The sequence below is a fragment of the Marmota marmota genome, unplaced genomic scaffold (genome assembly GCF_001458135.2).
Source record: "Marmota marmota marmota unplaced genomic scaffold, marMar, whole genome shotgun sequence".
Lineage (NCBI taxonomy): Eukaryota > Metazoa > Chordata > Mammalia > Rodentia > Sciuridae > Marmota > Marmota marmota.
The window spans coordinates 18,208,606-18,230,361 of NW_025999853.1; the positions used below are offsets into that span (position 1 = coordinate 18,208,606).

The window sequence follows — 21,756 nt, forward strand, 5'->3', positions numbered from 1 at the left end:
GGTGTGTGTGTGTGTGTGTGTGTGTGTGTGTGTGTGTGTGTTGAGAGAGAGAGAGAGAGAGAGAGAGAGAGAGAGAGAGATTTGCTCTATGGGGAATTAAATGTGTTTTTCAACCATCAGAAAGGAAAGAGTTCAAATATGGTTCCTTGCCCTGGTATGCGTAGCATTTTGGTGAAGTCATTCTCTGAGAAGCTTATTGATTCATCTAATATTTACTACCTCACTTATTACTAAAAGCAGGGTGCAGTCTCACCATTTACACTTGGGATCTTGGTATGTTTTAGCCAAATGTTTAATTTATCATTTAGGCCATTTAGGCGTTGTTGGGAATGAAGAAAAAAATGTGTGAATTATGTGGAGATAAATGTTTGCTTTCTGCACTGCCTGGCAAGATGGCGGCAGTATTTTTTTTTTTTTCACAAATAAAATATGTAATTGTGTGGATATTTCAAGCAGCTTGTTTATATTTTCCCCCAGGGTTTAACTTTCTTAGATGTCTAAAATACTCTGAGGGGAGGGAGGGAATGCTATAAATTTTTACAATCAGACATTGTCCCTGTTTCCCAGGCAAATTCAATGCACCTTCTGTTGAGTAATTGGAATCCAAGAAGTAACATGGAGTGTTTTAACAAAACATGAGTGAATGGTATTTATAGCAGAATGTCAGAGGTTTGGAAACTCAAACTATTTATGTGAGAAAAAGTGATAAAAAGATATAATGAGAGATCAGAGTATATTGACTCCGTTGCAGAACCTGGCATTCAACACACAGGTTAACGTGAGTAAATATTTCCAGAGGACTATCCCCACACCCTGTCTATTTCTGGAGGAGAGTATCACTGAAATTTGCTACTAATGCACTTTCTTCTATATGGGGGGAACATGGTGGTGGTAAACTGAATCATTAGAAATGCACTTTAAAAAGTATAGCTCAGGGGCTGGGGTTGTGGGTCAGTGGTAGAGTGCTCACCTTGCATGTGCAAGGCTATGGGTTCAATCCTCAGCACCACATAAAAATAAATAAAATAAAGGTATTGTGTCCAACTACAATTAAAAATAAATATTAAAAAAAGTATAGCTCAGAGTGGTATCATATTTTTTTATTTCTAATTTGGATTAATTTTTATAGGAAAAAGCCATTTGATGAGTTGTGAGTGAGCCTCAGATTGGGTCATTTGTGTACTAATACCACCTTTTATAAAAGGCAGTGTGTCTACATATGTTTGTCTGCATGGTGTGTGTGTGTGTGTGTGTGTGTGTGTGTGTGTGAGTGTGCACGCATGATACAAATGTGTCCTTAGGACATCTGAGCTCCTAGTGTTTGATAAATGTAGTAACTCCACACTCCAGGTCACCACACTGCACAGTGTCAAGAGCCCAAGTCTCTCGTAGTCTTGCTATGAGGACCAGGTGGGTGAGGCTGGACTGTGCAGAGAGGAATGAGGAAGAGGAAAGGGCAGATCATGGTTTACAAAGCTCTGTGAACTCTCCATCACCCCTCACATTTATTCTTAAAGCAGTGCTTGATGAAGATTTGCTCATATGAAAACATAAAGATGCCTGTTTCCCTCCCCTCTTCCCAGGTATTTGTTTTAATTTTCCATTGTGTAGATTGGTTTTAATTTCTTTTAATATTTTCAGGTTGCTTTTTCTTTCATTTGAGACTTGTGGTTTTCTTTCTTTTTCTTCTTCGTCTTCTTCTTCTTTTTTTTTTTTTAGAGACAGGGTTTCACTGAGTTGCTTAGGGCCTCATCATTGCTGAGGCTGGCTTTGAACTTGTCATCCTCCTGCCTCAACCTCCTCAGTTGGGGGATTATAGGCATGCACCACTATGCTGGGCTTCTTCTTCTTCTTCTTCTTCTTCTTTTTTTTTGGAGGGGGGGCAACTGAACAGCCAAAATGTCTATGTCTTTATCCCTAAAACCTGCAAAAGTGAGATTGTGTATTCTTATGTGGCAAAAGGGATTTGACGATGTGATTAATTTTAAGGACCTTGAAACAGGAATTGTTTAGGTGAATTCATCAACAATAGGCATCTGTATTTGCTCATATGAAAATATAAGCAAATACAGAGCCTTCCTATGCTATCTGAGAGACAAGTGTGAGAGCAGAAGCAGGGCTGGAGAGATGCTATATATCTCTGGCTTTGAAGATAGAGGGAGGCTACAAACTAAGGATTATGGGTAACTTCTATAACTTGAAAAGGCAAGATTTTTTTTTTTTTTTCCCCTAGAACCCTACAGAAAGGAGTCTAGCCCGGCTCATTCCTTGATTTTAGCCTAGTGAGACCTGTGTCAGTCTTCTGACCTGAATACTGTAAGATGATAAATTTGTGTTGACAAGGTGGTAAGAGGGTAAACTAAGTTTGTGCTAATTTGTTATGACAGCAATAGATAATAAATATAGTCCTGCTGTTAAAACTGTTAAAAGAATTTAAAGCTATATCACTTACATTAGTATACAAATTTATTTATTTTTTTAGTTGTTGATGGGCCTTTATTTTATTTATTTATATGTGGTGCTGAGAATCGAACCTAGTGCCTCACACATGTGAGGCCAGCACTCTACCACTGAACCATGACCCCAGCACATAAAATTGTTTTTAAAATATTTTTTTATTTGCTGATGGACCTTTATTTTATTCATTTATTTATATGGAGTGCTGAGAATTGAAACCAGTGCCTCATACATGTAAATCAAATGCTCTACTACTGAGCCACGACCCCAGCCCTATACAAAATATTTTAAAATTTTATATAATGCATGATTCTTGAGAAGGTGCCTATGGATCTTAAGTGTTCTTGAGTCCCAGAATGGGAAACTTTTTTTATGTTTACATTTAAAAGGAAGTAGATTGGAGGGCCCATAGATTGTTTTCAGGGCGGGGGGTTTGTTGGGGTGAACTTGTAAGTTCCTTAATTAATTGCTTCAATTTTGTTTTGAAGCAATTAATTAAGGAAACAGGTATCTTTTTGTGAAACAGATATCATTTTGCAAAACAAATATCTTTTCCCATGGGCCCAACCACTTTCCTTTATAGAGATTTAAACTCATCACCCCTCAGTACTTGGGTTATCAGTAGTAGCCTCTCTATGATACATATTTTGCAATGCATTCTGTAATCACAAGAACTATGTCTTTCTTTCATAATTTAGGATTTTCCTGTTTAGGAGTAAAAGAGCAGATTGGTTTATTTGCAGTGAGATTCTTCTATCTAATAAAAATGTAGCTAGTTTTTCTTAGTAATACTTTGAACTGTAGCTGTGTTATCTCTTGGAATATTTCACTTGTATCATGTGGAAAAATATGCATCTCATTCATACAGTGTTATTTGTCTTCTGCCCATCTAAATTCATTGATAATAAAAAAAACGAGAGAGAGATTGAGAGAAAGACTATATAATAGGTCAAGAAAGGATCTTGAGAGGTCATCTCTTTCATTAGAAAGGACTGTATCTACAGAATTCTGAACAGATAAATATATATCCTAGGGATGGAAATGGAATTTTTCTCCCCCTAAGGGAGCCTTAAATATATTTCAGTTATCTCATTTGCATGAGTCATTTACATTGATTTCCATGAGCCATTCCTAGGTCTGTATTCTTCATATAACCCTTGACTTAACAAAACCCTTCTCCCTCTCTTTCTCTCTCTCTTCCCCTTATTTATTATTCATTTGATTCATATCAAGGGCCTACGCTGGGAATGGTCCCATGCAAGGCATTATGAGAATCTCTGAGAAATAAAGCACACAGCCCTATTCCAAAGAAATGACAGTCTCTTGGGGAAGCCACAGTGTGGACCTAAGTCCTAAATGACTACGCAAGAAGTGTTTATGAGACACCGTATAATGATGGGTTAATGAAGGATGATAACAATAGATAAAGTGTGAACAATGGTGATGACGGAATAGACAACTGTCAAGGACCCACTCTATCTAAGGCCCCTGTGTAGGTTATCTCTTAATTCTCAGCAAACTTTTGAAAGGGATATCTCCATCCCTGTTTATAAAATTACAAAATGGAGCTTAGTAATCAAATGGGCTCAGATTCTTCTGAGCCTAAACCCCTGCTCCTTGCATTGGGCCACACTGTCTTTGACAGGCTATCATGGAAGGAAACACTCTGTGAACTGAAATGTTCTGGAAGGACTTAGCCATGCTTAGATCCATTCATTGAGCATTTTCTCTGTTCCAGGTTCATCCTCCCATACTATAAATGAGGAAATGGAGCTACAGGGAGGCTAATTTGCCTGAGGACACATGTTAAGTTACGGGTAGAGCCAGATTATGGATTCACATGGTCTCATTCCAGTGCAACACTGCCTCCTTGGTACTGTGTGGCCAACAGGGTTATAATACTGAGTGGCATAAGAAGAGCTTCTCAGCCATTACAGAAAAACATGGAGAGAAAACAGTAAGTGATACCACAAAGTATAACTATTCTGATTGAGGAAGTAGCATGCTGTGGGAATACAGAAAAGGGTTTCTAACTCAGACAAGAAAGAACCTGGACTTGCTTCTCTAAGGAATGACCCAAACCTGTGGGGCCATTTTGAGATGACAGCCAGGTGAAAAAGAAAAGAGCCTGAGCAATTGGGTGGCAAAATGGTAGCTATACCTTAATTTGGTGGTGGGTTCAGGAATTGGCTAATTTCTTTTATTACCCATTCAAGATACCCACTGGTTATCCCTTAACTTCACTGAGATCTTGAGTCAGTTGGCACATTCTTATTGAGGTCTTTCCTAACAAATTTATTTAAAATGACACCACCAATTTCTCTTCAAGACATCTTTATTCTCCACGATATCTAACTGACCACATTATTTATTTATTGTTTTTTAATCGCCTATTTGCTTCATAGCATAGTTTTTTAAAAATTTGTTTGTTTGTTTTTGTTTCCTGTTTTGTCTTCTGTATCTCAAGCACCTGGGACAGCACTGACAATGTGGTGGCCACTCTATGAATACTTGCTGAGCGAGTAATGAATGGAGTGATTCACCTCTCCACAGACTCCCGACTTCTTGACTGCTGTCCCACGTGAATCAGGAGCTCTCACTGGGACTTACCAAAGTTCTGACTCCATCATGCTCTACTGCAGAGGTTCTGGGAGCCCTCAGGCCATGTGAGAGCCCTCACACCTCTTAAAAGACTTTTCTTCATCACCCTAAACTCTAAAGAGTTGTAGCCAACTTTTGGGGGCAGAGGATCTTAGCTTTAGTTTCCACCTATCACCTGCATGTTGGCAAACTTTTTTCCTTGACCAAATTTTATTCATTTTTTATTTTTTTTTCCTTTTTTAAAAAATTTTTATTATTAGTTGTTCAAAACATTACATAGCTCTTGACATATCATATTTCATACATTTGATTCAAGTGGGTTATGAACTCCCATTTTTACCCCGTATACAGATTGTAGAATCACATCGGTTACACATCCACGTTTTTACATACTGCCATACTAGTGTCTGTTGTATTCTGCTGCCCTTCCTATCCTCTGCTATCCCCCCTCCCCTCCCCTCCCCTCCCATCTTCTCTCTCTACCCCATCTACTGTAATTCATTTCTCTCCCTTGTTTTTTTTCCCTTTCCCCTCACTTCCTCTTATATGTAATTTTGTGTAACAATGAGGGTCTCCTTCCATTTCCATGCAGTTTCCCTTCTCTCTCCCTTTCCCTCCCACCTCTCGTCCCTGTTTAATGTTAATCTTCTTCTCATGCTCTTCCTCCCTCCTCTGTTCTTAGTTGCTCTCCTTATATCAAAGAAGACATTTGGCATTTGTTTTTTAGGGATTGGCTAGCTTCACTTAGCATAATCTGCTCTAATGCCATCCATTTCCCTGCAAATGCCATGATTTTGTCATTTTTTAGTGAAAAGTAATACTTCATTGTGTATAAATGCCACATTTTTTTTATCCATTCATCTATTGAAGGGCATCTAGGTTAGTTCCACAGTCTAGCTATTGTGAATTGTGCTGCTAGGAACATCGATGTAGCAGTATCCCTATAGTACTCTCTTTTAAGGTCTTCAGGGAATAGTCCGAGAAGGGGAATAGCTGGGTCAAATGGTGGTTCCATTCCCAACTTTCCAAGGAATCTCCATACTGCTTTCCAAATTGGCTGCACCAATTTGCAGTCCCACCAGCAATGTACAAGTGTACCCTTTTCCCCACATCCTTGCCAGCACTTGTTGTTGTTTGACTTCATAATGGCTGCCAATCTTACTGGAGTGAGATGGTATCTTAGGGTGGTTTTGATTTGCATGTCTCTGACTGCTAGAGATGGTGAACATTTTTTGACCAAATTTTAGTTAGGCTCCTTTGAACCCTCTGCTTGCTTGGCCTCAATCTTGGCCTGTTGTATCCAGTTTCAGGATAATGTATGTAATTTGGAAATTACATACATACATGTATGTAATTTCCAAATTATGTAATTTGTAATATTAATCCTGCCACGTCACTTTAGCAAGAATCCCCCACTCTTAGTAATTTTTGTCTACTGACTTCCTTACTCTTTTTCTTGGCTATAAAATTCCTAACTATCTTTGTTGTATTGGAAGTTAAATCCAATCTCAATCCCCAATTGCAGTAGTCCTGAAAAATGTCTCCTTTGCTGCTTTTATCAAATGTCCTGTGCTATTTTTTTTTTTAAACAGCATTCTCTTGGATTTCTTCTTTCTTTTGAAAAAGTTTGTTTCTAGATCTTTTTGTCCAGTCAGTCCTTTGGGCTCACTCCTGTGGTACATTCTTCTGCCATGGTGTTTGTTATGTCAACATTGAACAATGTACTTTACTTTCTCTTAAACTAGTAAGACCTTTGGCAGTTTGTTAACTAAACATATTTAAGTCCACTGTAAAGGTTTAATATATCATAGCCACAAGATATATCCTATGTTGTCTCAGTTTGTAAGCTTATATTATTTTCTCAGTCCATTTTACAAACATAAGTTGGAAGTTGGTCCTTTGCTTCTCTTTTTAAATCTAAATTAGAGGTGGTGAAACAAGGGATATTGCCTACTCCCTAAGATTGTTATTGCAAAGGAATATAAAGACACTGGAGGTAGGAGAAATTCAGAGGGGGGGCGGGGGAAGAGATGGAGTACTGAATAGAATGAGCATATTAGGAGTCTGACCAAGAATCTGCAGAACAAGATGGTTGCTCCAACCGTCCCTCATGGAGATGTCAAAGAGATTTGGAATTCTGTTGTTCTGGTGAGGTGCTACTAATGTGAAAAGAGTTTGATCATGGTTATCAGGGGACTTTGGAAACAGGTTTTGGATTCACTGACTAATGGGTAAAGTCTGTCCATGTAGTACTGTGATGGTCCTTCTGCCAGGAGAGAAAATGTATACCATCTCAGAACTGGAAAGAACACTTCAGGTAGATATCAATGATTTTGCCTGCCTGACGTTATTGGACCAGGATTTTGTACAGTGATGGCCATGCCTAGAAGAGGCCAAGAAGACCAAGATCAGAGTAGATACATGCTCCTAGCTATCACTTCCATGCTAACCTCATTCCAGTCCTTGGACGCAGGCAAGCTTTATTTGAAATTTCCTGGCTGCAGAAGCAACGACTTAAGGTTCTTTTTAGATGGTCTTTTTTCCCCTTCAGTATCAATTGAGAGAAAAAAAAAAAAAGAGTCTTTCCATCAGTTGGGTATTTCCTTGATATTTGAGCAGACAATTAACATGAAATTCCTGAATGCCAAATATGTAATTTGGAATAAGATATTAAAGAGGATTTCAACAGTGTCATAACTGTTGAATTTCAGTGTAACTATTTCCATGTGTTCCTACTGATGAATCAACCTATATTCATTTGTTTCATTAAAAGCATTTTTTTTCTTTTCACAGTTGTGTTGTTTTTGTATTACATTTGTGTTTCTCCTCATCATACCACATAAAATCTCCTATTTCCCAAGAGAGCTCATGAATGAGAAAAAAGAGGGTGCAAAGCCAAGAAGGGTTGAATACAGTCAGTTGGACACAGCGCCAGGACTCTCCTCCCAGGAAGGGCTAGCAAGGGTGGAGTGCACAGTAGGAGCAAAAAGTTGCTGAATCACACAGGCGCTTTTGTTCCCACACTGGGATAAGAAAATCTCGGCAGAGAGAAGAAAGTTTGTTTGCGAGTCTTTTCCAGGGTCACTGGGATGTCTAAACCACTCCCTGTAGTGGTTTACACTCACAGCAACATGACATCTGGCAACTCCACTCTTAAAAATTCTTCTCTTTGACTCCTGCCATGACTGCTTCATCCAGAGCATTTCACGAGTGGTTTGTCGATGGTTCAGAAACAGATGTGTAAAAATGTTTGGAATAAGGTAACTTCTAGAATTAGTGAGTTCCATATATTTATCGAATGCCCATTATGTACTAGGCAATTTTTTTTTTTTTTTAGACATAAGGATTGATTTATGAGTCCCTGCTCCATGGAGCTTACAACCTAGTAGAAGCTGAGAAGTGGAGAAGACAGGCATTCATCAAAGAAGCCAATAAACAAATTTGATGATTTCTGGTGGTATTTACAAAGAAATAGATCTGGAATTATGTCTGAGAAAGATGAAGGTAAGGTGAAGGGGGAATATTCTGGAAGAAGGGCCGGAATGTACAAAAAAAAAAAAAGAAGCATTTGAGAATGCTCTTGTGAATCATGGCAAAAGTTCTGACATCACCAGGAAGGCAGGAGCCTCTAGTCAGCTGGTGTTTCAAAACTAGGGAAACACCAGGCCCCAGGCAGCTTTCCCCTAATTAAGGAAAAAGAGTGGCAATTTGCCTTGTGTCTTCTATTGTCATCTTTGTCTCTACCCACCATCTCTATCTCTACCCACTTTTTTTTTTTATTTTTTAATTTTTTATTGTGGGTTGTTCAAAACATTACAAATTTCTTGACATATCATATTCGACACTTTACCATCTCATCTTTAGGGGAAGCTACATGCACAGTCCCCACAAAAAAAAATGCCTAATAAAAGCCTTTGAAAAACTCCTGTAAATCGCTCTAGAAATAACACCATCATTACAATAAAGAGAAAAAAAAATGCTGCACCTGGATAAATTTTCGTACATTAATTCAGTGATTCTGTTCTGGGAGTGGTTTTGCTCCCCTCCTCCTTCTTCCTAGCGGGTGGTTGGCAATTTTATCTGGAGACAATTTTGATTGCCACAACACGGGGGATGAGGAATTTAATGAGTAGAGGTCAGAACTACTGCTAAACATGCGACAGGGCACAGGACCGACCGACTCCCACAAAAAGAATTATCTAGACCCACATTACATGTTGAATCAAGGCTCTTTTAAGTTTTCTTACCACCATCAGTCCCCAATATTGCAAGGTACAGAGTGGGTTCAGACTTTCTGGAGCTTGCTAATCTCCCACATCTATTACTGCGCGTTTCAAATCTCAGTTCTCTGACTGAAGGTGGGGGTGGGACGATGGGTATGTTCCTTAACAATCTGTGTCTTCATTTCCTGATCTGTAAAATGGAAGTAATCATAGCTCAACCTCATAAAGTTATATTGAGGAAAATGTAAAACATTTGATTATTAATAGAGTATGCTAGACAATGATCACTCAATAGATGTTTAATATTAATGCTTTCTGTTGCTGTGGCCTGCTTTCTGGAGTATAATTGGCGCAGATCAAAGGAGCAGGTGGAGGTGACCTACATTAGCATACCCTGTCCCCCCAATTCAGCCAGGCATCCTGCTGGGGGATGTGGAGATGGCTGTCAAATGCGGAGAGGGTAAACATTGTAGAAGTTCTCTCCGTGGGTGCAGCCACATAATGACCAGAAAAGCAGCAGAAACATATGTTATTTGCTTGAAGGAAGGGCTAATGTTTTGAGGATTCACTAAAGTATTTTGGCTATTTGAATGTGTCATTGCGTCCTTAACTGCTGACTACTGAGCATTGTTCAAACTGCATTTGAGTCATCTTTGATACCTTCTAGAAGGCTAATTAAGCTGCTTAGAGACAAACTTCGAAGGAGGTGTGAACATTACTGGGTGAGAAGAATATTTGAACCTGGGTGTGTTCAGTAGCAGAGGACCTCCAGGTGTCCTTATGAGAGGTATGCTTAGTATGACTAGCCAAGAGGTAAGTCTCTTCTTTGAACCGAGCCTGTTAGGTGGCAGAAGTCATCCCCCATGGCAACAGTTTCCAGGGGATCTTTCCAGAACTGCAAAGAGGCTCTGATTTTGTTATTGACAGATCCAGATCCTCCGTTTTTATTAACATTGTGCTCATATTGTATTTTTTTTCCTGCAATTTGTCATAGTTAGAAAGAAAGAAATCCTCTGCATTCTGATACTTTTCTTAGATTCCTGCCATCTTTGCAGAGCTTATTGATATGGATCAGTTGAAGTCCCATTGTGGTATTGAACTTCTCACTCCCTGATTGGAGTAATTTAAGAGCCTCGATGTTTGTAGGAAAATTTCCTGAGGAAACTGACCAGAGATATGAACATAAATTGTCATTTGTTTATAATCAAATTCATTCCTCTTTAATACATTTTGTATTGGAAGCTGCCAAATCTAGCCTCAGCTTTCTGTTCCGCCTGCAACCTGGACACAGAAGCATCCCATTCATACATCCCTTCTAGTGACAGATTCCTCGCCAGGAACTCCCAGAGTGCACTGCCATCTGCTCAGCTCTCAGTGGCTCGAACCCACCCTGCTTCCTAAATTAATGCTAAAAGCCATTTTCTGAAGTCTTTTAGGCCACTGCTAACTCCAGCCTCATTTCAGGTATCAGGATCCAACCACTATTCTCTAAGAAGAAACAACAGCAACAAAGCCAGGAAATCAAACCTACCTATGTAAGTGGACGGCCCAAATCAGCAGGGGGCTGCAGTCTGAAGGCACGCATACATTGCAAAGAGAACATCTGAATCTAATTTGATTTAGATTTAAACTGGAGGACTCTTTAGAGGTAAATCCTTTTTTTGCTGTTTTCTTCATCAAGTACTGTGGCCTGTCCAGGTGGAGTCCTCAACTCAAGACCTTTGGGGAGAACAGTTTGCAGATCAATAGCAGCTCCTAATTTTTCTTTCTATTTGGCATTTGGGTAGAATTAGGCTTTTTTTTTTTTTTTCTTTTTCAGTATTAGGGATCAAACCCAGGGCCTTGTGCATGTTAGACAAGCACTCTACCACTAAGCTACACCCCCAGCTCAGACACTTACTTTTATGTTGGAAGTTTCTTCTCTTTGCTATGTTGTGCAGAAGAAGGGGAAGAGGAGGGGGGTGTGGTTGTTGGTGTTGACCTTGAGGAAACCTAAGTGTAGGAGTTTCCTGGGGCTATTTTAATGAAGCATCACAAACCAGGTGGTTTAAGCAACAAAATTTTATTATGTTGTAGTCCTGGAGGCCAGAAGTTCAAGATCAAGGAGGTGGCAGGATTGGTTCTTCCTGAAACCTATGAGGGAGAATCTGTTTTATGTTTCTTTCCTGGATTCTGATGGTCAGCTGCTAATCTTTGGCATTGTACCAATTTCTGTTTTCATGTTCACATGGCATTTTGTGTGTGTGTGTGTGTGTGTGTGTTTGTGTGTTCCTATGTGTCCAAATTTTCCCCTTTTATGTTGCATTAGTATCTATCGTAATTTCATATAAGACCTTATTTTCATATAAGGTTGCAAACACAGGTACTGAGAATTAGGACATCAACATGTTTTGGGGAGAAACAATTCAACCCATATCACTAGGATTGACTGAAGCTGGAAAAGGCTGTGGTCTTCTTTCTGCCCTCTAACTTGAATCTGGAGGAGGTGTTACATTTGTTTAAGTGTGCAAATCCCAACATGCATGCTCATTTTGTGGCTTAGCCATCATCCTCGATGAGCCAGCTTGTACCCTTCTGTCTTCATGTCTCACATTGCTGCATTTCCTTATATCATTGTAAAACGACTTTGTTGCTTTTTTAGTGTAATTTCCTCATATAAATGACAATATATGGGATTTGGAAAAGATCAACAAAATAAAACTTGATTTCCAGCATGAGAAACGGATCAAAATCTTATGATGCTTAAGTGTGTAGAAAATAGTAGGAGTTGTTTCTGAGTCCCCACTGGTTATTTTTTCCATGATCCTTGCACTCATGGCTCTTTCACACTCTCCTGTGCACACATTCATAAGATGCTAAAGAACACATGCACACACACGTAGACACATATACACAGAGAGAAAGCAGAGTTCTTTCAAAGAAGTTTGTATTCGTCCTCAACACAGCTCACTGGGTGTTGGCTTTAATTTCTCACATGTGGTAGTAACCTCCTTCGAGTTCCACTTGTTTTTTTCTTATTTTTTTTTTCTATTAACTCTCATAGGCAGATGGCTGTATTAAACGTCCAACCAGCTATATGCCAGCATCAGAGTAAGAAGAAGATAAACTGCTACTGATTTCCCCCAGAGTAAACCTCTTTTATCTCAAAGAGTTGATTTGCCAGTGGGGTTGAGTAAACCTTGGGGTTGCAACACAGTTGAGGCACAAAGTTCACCACCAACGTAAAACAGCCAACCCAGTTCTGCTTTTTAATGTCTTTTAAACTGACGGAACTGAGCAATATAAACAAGGGTGAGGCAATAGCCTCAGGGGAATAAGGGCCGTGTTATATTGACAACTAATGAGTGAACAACTATTTTATCATCCTTATGTGCAGAATCCAATTTTGTTTATATGTCTCCAAAGTTTATTGGGAAATACGGGACAAGAAGAGAAAAGCTATGTGGAAATTATAAGAGAGACATTCATTGTTTATTTCTTGCTTGGTCAAATGATTCATGGGCTTACAGAATTAGAAAAACCCTTTAGAGAGCAACAAGTTCAATTTCCTTGTTTACTTATGTCCTCAAATACTGGTAAATTAAATGGCGATATGGTCTCATGCAGAGCTTAGAGGCTTTGGGTTCAAGGCTCTCACTTTGTACAATAAGAGATAAAAATTCTAGTTTATAGGTTGTTATGAAGTCTGAGAGCAGAGTTCCTAAATGGCCACTTAATGAGTTACCTTCTCTCCTTTGACCAGAGTCACTTGGTCAATTAGTCACAGAGGAGGGACTAGACCTCTTTTCTCAGTTCCATGTCTCACCTCTGCCCACTGTTATCTCAGTGTATGTAGGATTAGATTCTTGAAATCCCCCAAAGAACTCCAAAAACATCTTTTCAGTTAGTTGTTTTCAGCGGTCCCACCAGCAAGTTTACCAGAGCTGTTAATAATTAACCAAAGGGAGTGACTGGATGGAAACTTTTTCAGGACTCTCCAGAGTGAACCTTGCCAAAAATGGTGTGGGAGGAATATAGCAGGGAAGGAGAAGTCCGGACCCTGCAAAAACACACGTGTGCAATTGAAGGTCTTAGCTTTTGGACAGACTGAGTTGTGTGACTCAATGAAGCTTCATTTGTGTTATTTACAGAGTGAAGATCTAGTTCAGGATTCAAATTCACAGCAGTGGACCCACATTCTGGATTTCCTCAGTGGCTTTTACTTGATACAATAAATTAGTAACTTCTTTCTGTAGTCCTGTTTTAACTTGATCTTCCTAGGGAGACTCACACAGTCAATATGGAAAGGACATGGAGTAGAGACTCATGGTATTTGAACATAAAGCACTTTGTTGTTGACGCTCTGGTTCTTGGCATGTCTTCATGAAAGTTGGTAATCAAAAAGTGCGAATCAAAGAATTAGATATGGAAATAGAAAACTCACAACCCCTATCTTCTGTCTAAAACATCAGTGTGGGATATTTGCTGCCTGCTAGTGTAAGGCTGCTAATTAAAGACTGCTTTTGTGGCCTTTTCTTGGTTTGCTTTTATGGACAAGTTCAGGTCAGGTAGAATTGCGGTGTCATTGAAACTCCCCTTTTCTCAGGAGGGGTCAGAATCTCACCCCATGGTGGTATCCAAGGAAGGCCACACAATTTTATTTTATTTTATTTTATTTTTCACCTAGTTTCAGAATAAGAGGTCAAAATGCAGTAGGGCCAAACAAATTGTTAGCCAGCCCCAACTACCAATTCAGTCTGTCCTGGCCACCAGCAAATCCTCAGGAGCTAGAATTATGCAGAAGGTGTTCACTGCCTTCTTTCTGAACAAATGAGCGTCAGCATGGCTATTAGAAGGGTGGTTGTCCTTGACTTAGATGAAATCTCGCCAACTCTGGCTAGTTGGGTAGACCAAGCTTTATATATGGTACCCTGTTAAATTCTATCTTCTAGACCCAGACACCACAGGGAAAAAAAAATCAAGATCACAAAATAAGCAAATAAAACAATTTTATTTTAATTTTCTAACATTCCATTCTAAATTAATGAAGGAATAAGTTTGAATATCCTCTTGTTGAGAATAAGGATATTAACATCGCCTGAGTCAGGCTATTGCGAGGATTAATGAGTCTGTACATGTTTAGAACTGTCTGCCAAGGGCAAGGGCTCAATAAACCCTAGGTATTTATATTGATGTTGTCATGGTTTGAATTTGGTTTTAGAGTAGATTTTCAATCTTCTTGTAATTTCCCATATGCATAAGCATGCATGTAGTGCCGAATAAATGCATACATGTTATCTCACACACATAGTTTTTTGCTCTTTAGAGAAGTGTCTTGCCAATTGTTGTTTAGCTTCTGCTTCCCTCTCTTTTCTGCTTGCATTCCCTTGGCACCCCTCCAGGGCATTGAATTCTTGTTAGTGGCCTAAAATGTATTTGTATATTTCTCCCCTTGTTTATATAATCATATATACACATTTTTCATTTACATGTTTGGTGAAGGTTTGGTTACTATTAGTACCCAACAATGTATATTTTCTGCATTTTTTTTAATTTAAAGTGGAACTTAACAGAAATCCTTCTTAAGCAACTATTTTGCTCTCATGAGTCCCTTTCTTTGGAGTGGCTGCTACTCATCCATGCTTGGATACTGTGTCCCTCTCCTTTCCGTGCTCTAAAGCCACTTCCACAAAGTGTCCTTTTACACAGGCCTTATGTTCTGTTGATTTGTGGGAGGGACTGAGGAGAGAAACTTGAGGGATAAATGGCACATGCATCTTTGTTAAATATATGTTAGTGATTTTCCATAACTATTTTTACATTTAAAATATTCTAAGCAATAACTTCTCTACATAACTATGATCAAGAGAGGTTATTGATTATTTCAGTTTTTACTAGATAGTTATACCTCATTATTACTGTAATTTACAGCTCCCTGACTGTGATATAACACGAGCCATTTTTCCTCTGTTTGTAGCCATTTGGGTTTGCTCCTCTGTGCATTTCCTGTTCTAATTCTTCATTCCTTTTTTATTTATTTATTTATTTTTAGTTTGTTGCTATGGATTAAATGAATGAAAGGAAGTTCTTGTGTCAGAAACTTAATCCCCAATGCAGAAGTGTTGGGAGACAGGCCAAATGGGAGGTTTTTAAATCAAGAAGTCTCTGCCTTCATAAATGGATTTATGTCATTATTGCAAGAATGGGTTTGCTTTAAAAGTGACTTTGTCCCCCTTTAGTCCTCTCCTGCCCCTTCTGCCTTCCACCATGGGATGATGCAGTCAATCACCTGTTACCAGCACTTGATATTGAAATTCCAGCCTCCAAAACGAGTAGATTTCTATTGTTTGTATGTTATCCAGTCTGTGGTTTTCCGTCATAGGTGCAGAAAGCAAACTAAGACAGTTCATTGTCTTTGTTTTTGTCAATTTGTAAAGAACAATAAATAAATAAATAAAAGCTTAGTGTCATCTCTGCTACAAATATTTCCAATCTTACCATTTGTCTGTTGACTTTGTTATTGAAGCTTTGTTTTGCCCAAAAGTTTAACTGTATGGTAAAGTTTTCTATATGATAACATTTTCATCTTTTTAAATATCTTCTGTACTTGCTCAAGAAAGTCTTCTTCCACCTGTAGATTGTACATATATGTACATATGATATCTAGGGAGCATTTTGAAAATGATTGATTTGGAATCTGTACTTACATATTAGCTTTCCATATATGTGTCAATTTGTTCTCAATATGTGTATGTATAGACACACCATATATATGTGTATTCACATTTTTATAAACATGCATAAATACATATATTCATATGTGTAGGTGTATATCCAATCATTGGTTCCCTATTTATTTGCACTGATTTCTACTATTGCCTACATGTTCCATAAGCAATTTGATTCAGGTGTCAAAGAGAGCTTTGAGTCAATTGTGGAGGGGAAGAAAGCTAACTGCAACTATAGATTTCAAGTTAACTATAGATTCTAAATCCAAGCATTTTGAGCCTGTAACACCATACTTCATTCCATTTTTTAAAAATGAAACACAATCTTTTTCAGAGAGTATCTCTTTATCCATTCATCTATGGAAGGGCACCTAAGTTGGTTTCATAGTTTAGCTATTGTGAATTGAGCTGCTATAAACATTGATGTGGCTGCGTCACTGTAGTATGCTGATTTTAAGTCTTTTGGGTATAAACCTAGAAGCAGAAAGACTGGGTCAAAGGATGGTTCCATTCCAAGTTTTCTGAGGAATCTCCATACTGCTTTTCAGAGTGATTGCACCAATTTGCAGTCCCACCAGCAATGTATGAGTGTACCTTTTCCCCACATCCTCACCAATACTTATTGTTGCTTGTGTTCTTGATAACTGCCATTCTGACTGGAGTGAGATAAACTCCCAGTGCAGTTTTGATTTTCATTTCTCTGGTTGCTAGAGATGTTGAACATTTAGCCCATTCATTGATTGAGTTATTTGGCTTTTTTGGTGTTAAGTTTTTTGAGTTCTTTATATATCCCAGAGAATAGTGCTCTATTTAATGTGTGTGTGGTAAAAATTTGCTCCCATTCTGCAGGCTCTCTCATCACCTCGTTGATTGTTTCTTTTGCTGAGAAGAAGCTTTTTAGTTTGAATCCATCCCATTTATTGATTCTTGATTTTATTTATTGCACTTTAGGAGTCTTGTTAAGGAAGTTGGGGCCTAATTTGACATGATGATTTTGGGGGCCTACTTTTTCTTCTATTAGGTGCATGGTCTCTGGTCTTATTCCTAGATCCTTGATCCACTTTGAGTTGAGTTTCGTGCATGGTAAGAGATAAAGGCTTAATTTCATTTTGTTGAGTATGGATTTTCAGTTTTTCTAGCACCATTTTTTGAAGAGGCTGTTTTCTCTAATATATATTTTTGGCACTTTTGTCTAGTATGACAGTCTGTGTTTTTTGATTGATGAGTTTAAGGTATTAATGTTTAAGATTATTATTGAGATATGATTTGTTTTCCCAGTCATTTGAGTTTATTTCTAGTTTTTAATGTGAACTAGTTTCTCCTTTGATTGAGCATTCCTTTAGTGTAGTTCCTCCCTTTACCAGTTTTCACTTTTTTAAAAAAATTTCATCTTCATAGAATATTTTGTTGAGAAGGTTCTGTAGTGGAGGCTTTCTAGTTGCAAATTCTTTTAACTTTTGTTTATCATGGAAGGTTTTTTTTTCCATTTTCAAATCTGAAGATTAATTTTATGGATATAGGATTCTAGGTTGGCATTCATTTTCTTTCAGAGCTTGGTATATGTTATTCTAGGACCTCCAAGCTTTGAGGGTCTGGATTGAGAAGTCAGCTGAGATCTGAATTGGTCTCCCCCCTATATATAATCTGACATTTTTCTCTCACAGCCTTTAAAATTCTATCTTTATTCTGTATGCTAGGCATTTTCATTATAACATGCCTTGTTGTTGGTCTGTTTAATTTCGTACATTTGGGGTCCTGTAAGCCTCTTGTATTTGATTTTCCATTTCATTCATTAGATTTGGGAAATTTTCTGATGTTATTTTATCAAAAAGATGGTGCATTTCTTGGGTTTGTATCTCCACACCTTTATTTATCCTGATAAATCTTAAAATTTGGTCTTTTCATGTTATCTCATAGTTCTTGGAAATTTTGTTCGTGGTTTCTTAACATCTTCTCTCTGTGATCACCTCTATTTTCAAGATGATATATTTTGTCTTCATTGCCTGAGGTTCTGTCTTCCAAGTAGTCTAGCCTGTTGGTGATGCTTTCTGTTGAATTTTTAATCTGGTTTATTGTTTCTTTATTTTTGAGGATTTCTATCTGTTTGTTTTGTTCAGAATGCCTCTTTATTAAAGTGATTGTTCACTTCTTATATTTTCTCTTTGATTTCATTCCATATACCATTCTTTATTTCACAGATCAGTTTAACTATGTACATTCTAAACTCCTTCTCTTGATATTTCTTTCACTATGGTGTGGATGGATTCTGTTATTTGAGTGTCTTGGTTTGCTTGGGGCAATTTGTTCCCTTGCTTTTTCATGTTGTTTGTGTGTCTACCCATCTAACAGTGTGGATCTGAGGCAGTAGCATTTCTGGCCCGTGAACTTATAGTGTTCCTGAAAGTATCCAGTACCTCACTGTTTAGGGGCAGACAAATAATTACAACAACCAATGCAAAAATAATACATCATTAAACCAAATAATTCCTACTATGATGTGTACAATGTTAATTATCACAATAAACAGAAATGATATGATCAGTTATTGTCTATAATAAAAAGAGCAAGTTTACAAAAGGGTTTACAGTTTCAAATGGTGGACAGGGAGAGAAAAGGAGCGATATAGGATGTGATGCTTATGAAGGAGAAGGGGAGAAGACAAAGGGAAAGATTAAAGGAAGAGTGAAAGAGAAAAAGAGATTGGCTGTCAGTGGAAGAAAAGAGAGAATCAGGGGGAAAAAGAGAAGAAGGTACATATAAAGTAAAAAAAATTTTTTTTTTTTATATTTATTTTTTAGTTCTCGGCGGACACAACATCTTTGTATGTGGTGCTGAGGATCGAACCCGGGCCGCACGCATGCCAAGCGAGCACGCTACCGCTTGAGCCACATCCCCAGCCCCAAAGTAAAAATTTTAAAAAGTTAAAAATAAATATAAAAGAACATAAAACAAAACTAAAATATACTAAAAAAAGTCCTAGTTAACAACAACAAAAAATAATCCATGTAAAATAACTGGCTTCAAAAATGCTAGAAATGAGAAAAAATATGAAACTATATAAATGTTCATGTATCATCAAGGTCACAATTAAACAGAGAAAAAGAAGAAAACAAAGAAAGGAAAAATCTTGATGAAGATTTTTAAAGAATTCTTACTGTTGGAGTTCAAAATATTCTCAGCTTCTCTTCTCAGTAGTTTTAGGTGGGATCTTTTGGGGTGTGAGAGGTAATCCTGAAGGCAGAAATTCTAGAGGCAGTGTTCAGGCTTAGATGGGCTCCAGGCTCTTCTCTGAATGCCAGTTGGTCTGAAGATTTTAAAACAGTGCACCCTCAGTGCCCAATACTTGCTGGCCCATTCTGGAAGACTTTATCCTAGGGATCTCCCCTGGGTTCCACTAGAATTTTTGGGGAGCCAATTCTTAGTCCCCTGTGTCACCTGTGGACCCCATGTTTCCTGGTTCAGTCTCCAAACAATCTGTACTATCCCCGTCCTTGTGAGTTCCTGGCCAGATGTGTCTTTCCCAGGGGTCCTGCAAGCAGTCAGATTGGAGGAGGAGGGGTAGAGCCAGCTGGGTTTCTGAGGCTACTTGTTCCCTGTGTAAACCTCTCTCCATGTTTGATTTTTCTCCTGGTCACTTAAGCACACTCTGTATTTTGCAGGGTGTGTTTACTGGGCCTGTATTTGAAACCAAACTCAGGTTTGTCAGGTATAGGCTTCCTCAGCTGCCAGTCCTTATGCAGTGACTGCCAAATGGTTCCTTTCTTTTTTTTTCCACAGGCTGCCTGGAGTGATAGTGGCTTCTTTCCCACACATGGATATGGTGCTGCTTGTCTTTCAGGTTTGTTGAGTATTGTCCTTGGTCTCTAAATGCTCCATACCCAAACATGCCTAGGCTTCCCCAAAATGTGTGTTCCTAATTCCCTCATCCCTCTACTATGCTCATAGAGCTTCTGGACCCACTGCAGCTACAGATGTGCCACTGGGGATTTCTTCCTTATTTTATTATATCCAACCTCCTATGTCCCTGGTCTGCTTTGAATGTCCAGTTTTAAGTTCCATTAAGGTACCTGCCCCTCCCCCCTTTCTTTTTGTTAACCCACCTTGAAGAGAAGCTGCCCGTCTGCTTTCTTGGTTTTACATCAAGGAGCAGCCAGCAACGTGAACTCCTGTATTCCAACATCTTGGGTGAGTCTCCCTCTTAATTTCTTTTCTTCAAATGTTGTGCATGCTAATGTTGGTTATAGAAACCCAATTTTACTTATTTCTGGACAAAAGTTGTGGATATTTGCCAGCAATGCCAGCACAGTTATAGAGTTGCATCCAAGCATATCACAGAAGCACAATTACTTATTATGAAACATTTCCTATGAATCTGGGTTCACGGACCTTGAATTCTATTTAAAGTCATAGGGGAAAAAGCAGGGCACAACAATTTCATTATTTAATATGAAATATGATGTACAGCAATGATGCTCTCTCTTCTTAGTCAGATCTCATTCTCATTAGTGACTAAAGGCTGATGTTTCTTTATGGGCTTTCCAGTTGGTGACCTTAATAAAAAGACCAAGGCAAAACTCTAGCTTGTTCATCTATCTTCCTCTCACTGCTCTAAGAGAAGCATCAAGGAAATGCCTTTTCTACAAATCAAGTCCCGATTCAGTGCCAAAACATTTTAAGAAATAGAATTCCATAGGTAGATGCCCCACCCCAAGACAACTTAACAGTCCTCAGGACATTTTTGGGGGAGAGAGATGGAGGACATGCTATGTATGATATTTTATTATATAAGGCCTGTCTTTTTCTTTGTTTTCTGTACTTAAGCAAAATAGATCTGTTTCTTAGCACATGAACTTATAGCATCATAGGATCTTAGAATTGTAAAGGGAATTATAATTCAGGTTGGGTCATATCAAACTCCAGCTAAATGCTTCATTTCTTTCTTCATTTCCCAAATTATCAGTTGTTTTAAAGGAAGGCAGGATTCTTTAGATGCCTGGACTCAGTTTCAGTTCTTTTCTTCTTCCTCTGAACTTTGTTTCCCTGGTTTTGCCAGGAGGACTTTCCAGGGGTGGGGCTTTGTGTGAGAACACGTTGGTGCCCTTCATTTTGGAGGGAGGTGATCACAGCAGGGGATTTTTCTTCATGGAAGGAGCATGTATGAGTACATTTTTTTTCTTTTTTCCTACTCAGCACAGCTGGTAGTTCCCTGCTGACTGGTGTTTGTTTTGAAGTCACGTGGCAAAGGGGGTTTCTGCCAATGTTTACTCATTACACATTCAAATATGACACCCTGACGCCCATTCACAGGAGAGCTTCAGTGTTGCTACCCAGTTCTCCTGCCAGAAATGGAAAGTTTATTCCCAGAGTGAAAGTTGCTTTTTTTTTTGTTTTTGTTTTTGTTTTTTCCGAAATGCAGAAGGTTTAGCATTTGACAGGGGTAATTTAGAATTGTTACTTTTGCAATATTAAATGTATTTGGCTTTTATATAATTTAAGATGACTGCTTGGCTGATTATACTTAAAATATCTCTCAATCAGTACTGCATTTATTAGAGAAGAACCTCACAGGATGAGGAAAATAAGCTCACAATCACTTTACATGAGCTATAGTGACATAAATTGAAACACTCTGACTCCTCTTCAGGGCCCCTCCCTGTAGAAAAGACACCCATGAGCACAAGGCCACGTGACTTGCTTTGGCCAATGAACTGAGAGTGAAAGCCACTTTCTATCAGAAGCCCTAAGAGACAATGTGGGGGCTATAAATG

At 38.5% G+C, this 21,756-nt stretch overlaps 3 long non-coding RNA genes across 3 annotated transcripts in view; 2 read left to right on the forward strand and 1 right to left on the reverse strand.

The window, feature by feature from the left end:
- LOC125617102 overlaps positions 1-19,802 on the reverse strand; it is a 24,142-nt gene extending 4,340 nt beyond the window's left edge. Inside the window, exon 1 of the long non-coding RNA XR_007347960.1 lies at positions 19,144-19,802. This is a non-coding gene — a long non-coding RNA (uncharacterized LOC125617102). The remainder of the gene's footprint in view (positions 1-19,143) is intronic.
- LOC125617101 lies at positions 889-5,338 on the forward strand. Its single transcript, XR_007347959.1, has 3 exons — positions 889-1,583; positions 4,196-4,414; positions 4,925-5,338. It is a non-coding gene; the product is annotated as an uncharacterized LOC125617101 (long non-coding RNA).
- Positions 6,191-21,756, forward strand: part of LOC125617099 — a 76,051-nt gene continuing 60,485 nt past the window's right edge. The window contains exons 1-3 of the long non-coding RNA XR_007347957.1: positions 6,191-8,562; positions 10,746-10,816; positions 19,766-19,826. This is a non-coding gene — a long non-coding RNA (uncharacterized LOC125617099). The remainder of the gene's footprint in view (positions 8,563-10,745; positions 10,817-19,765; positions 19,827-21,756) is intronic.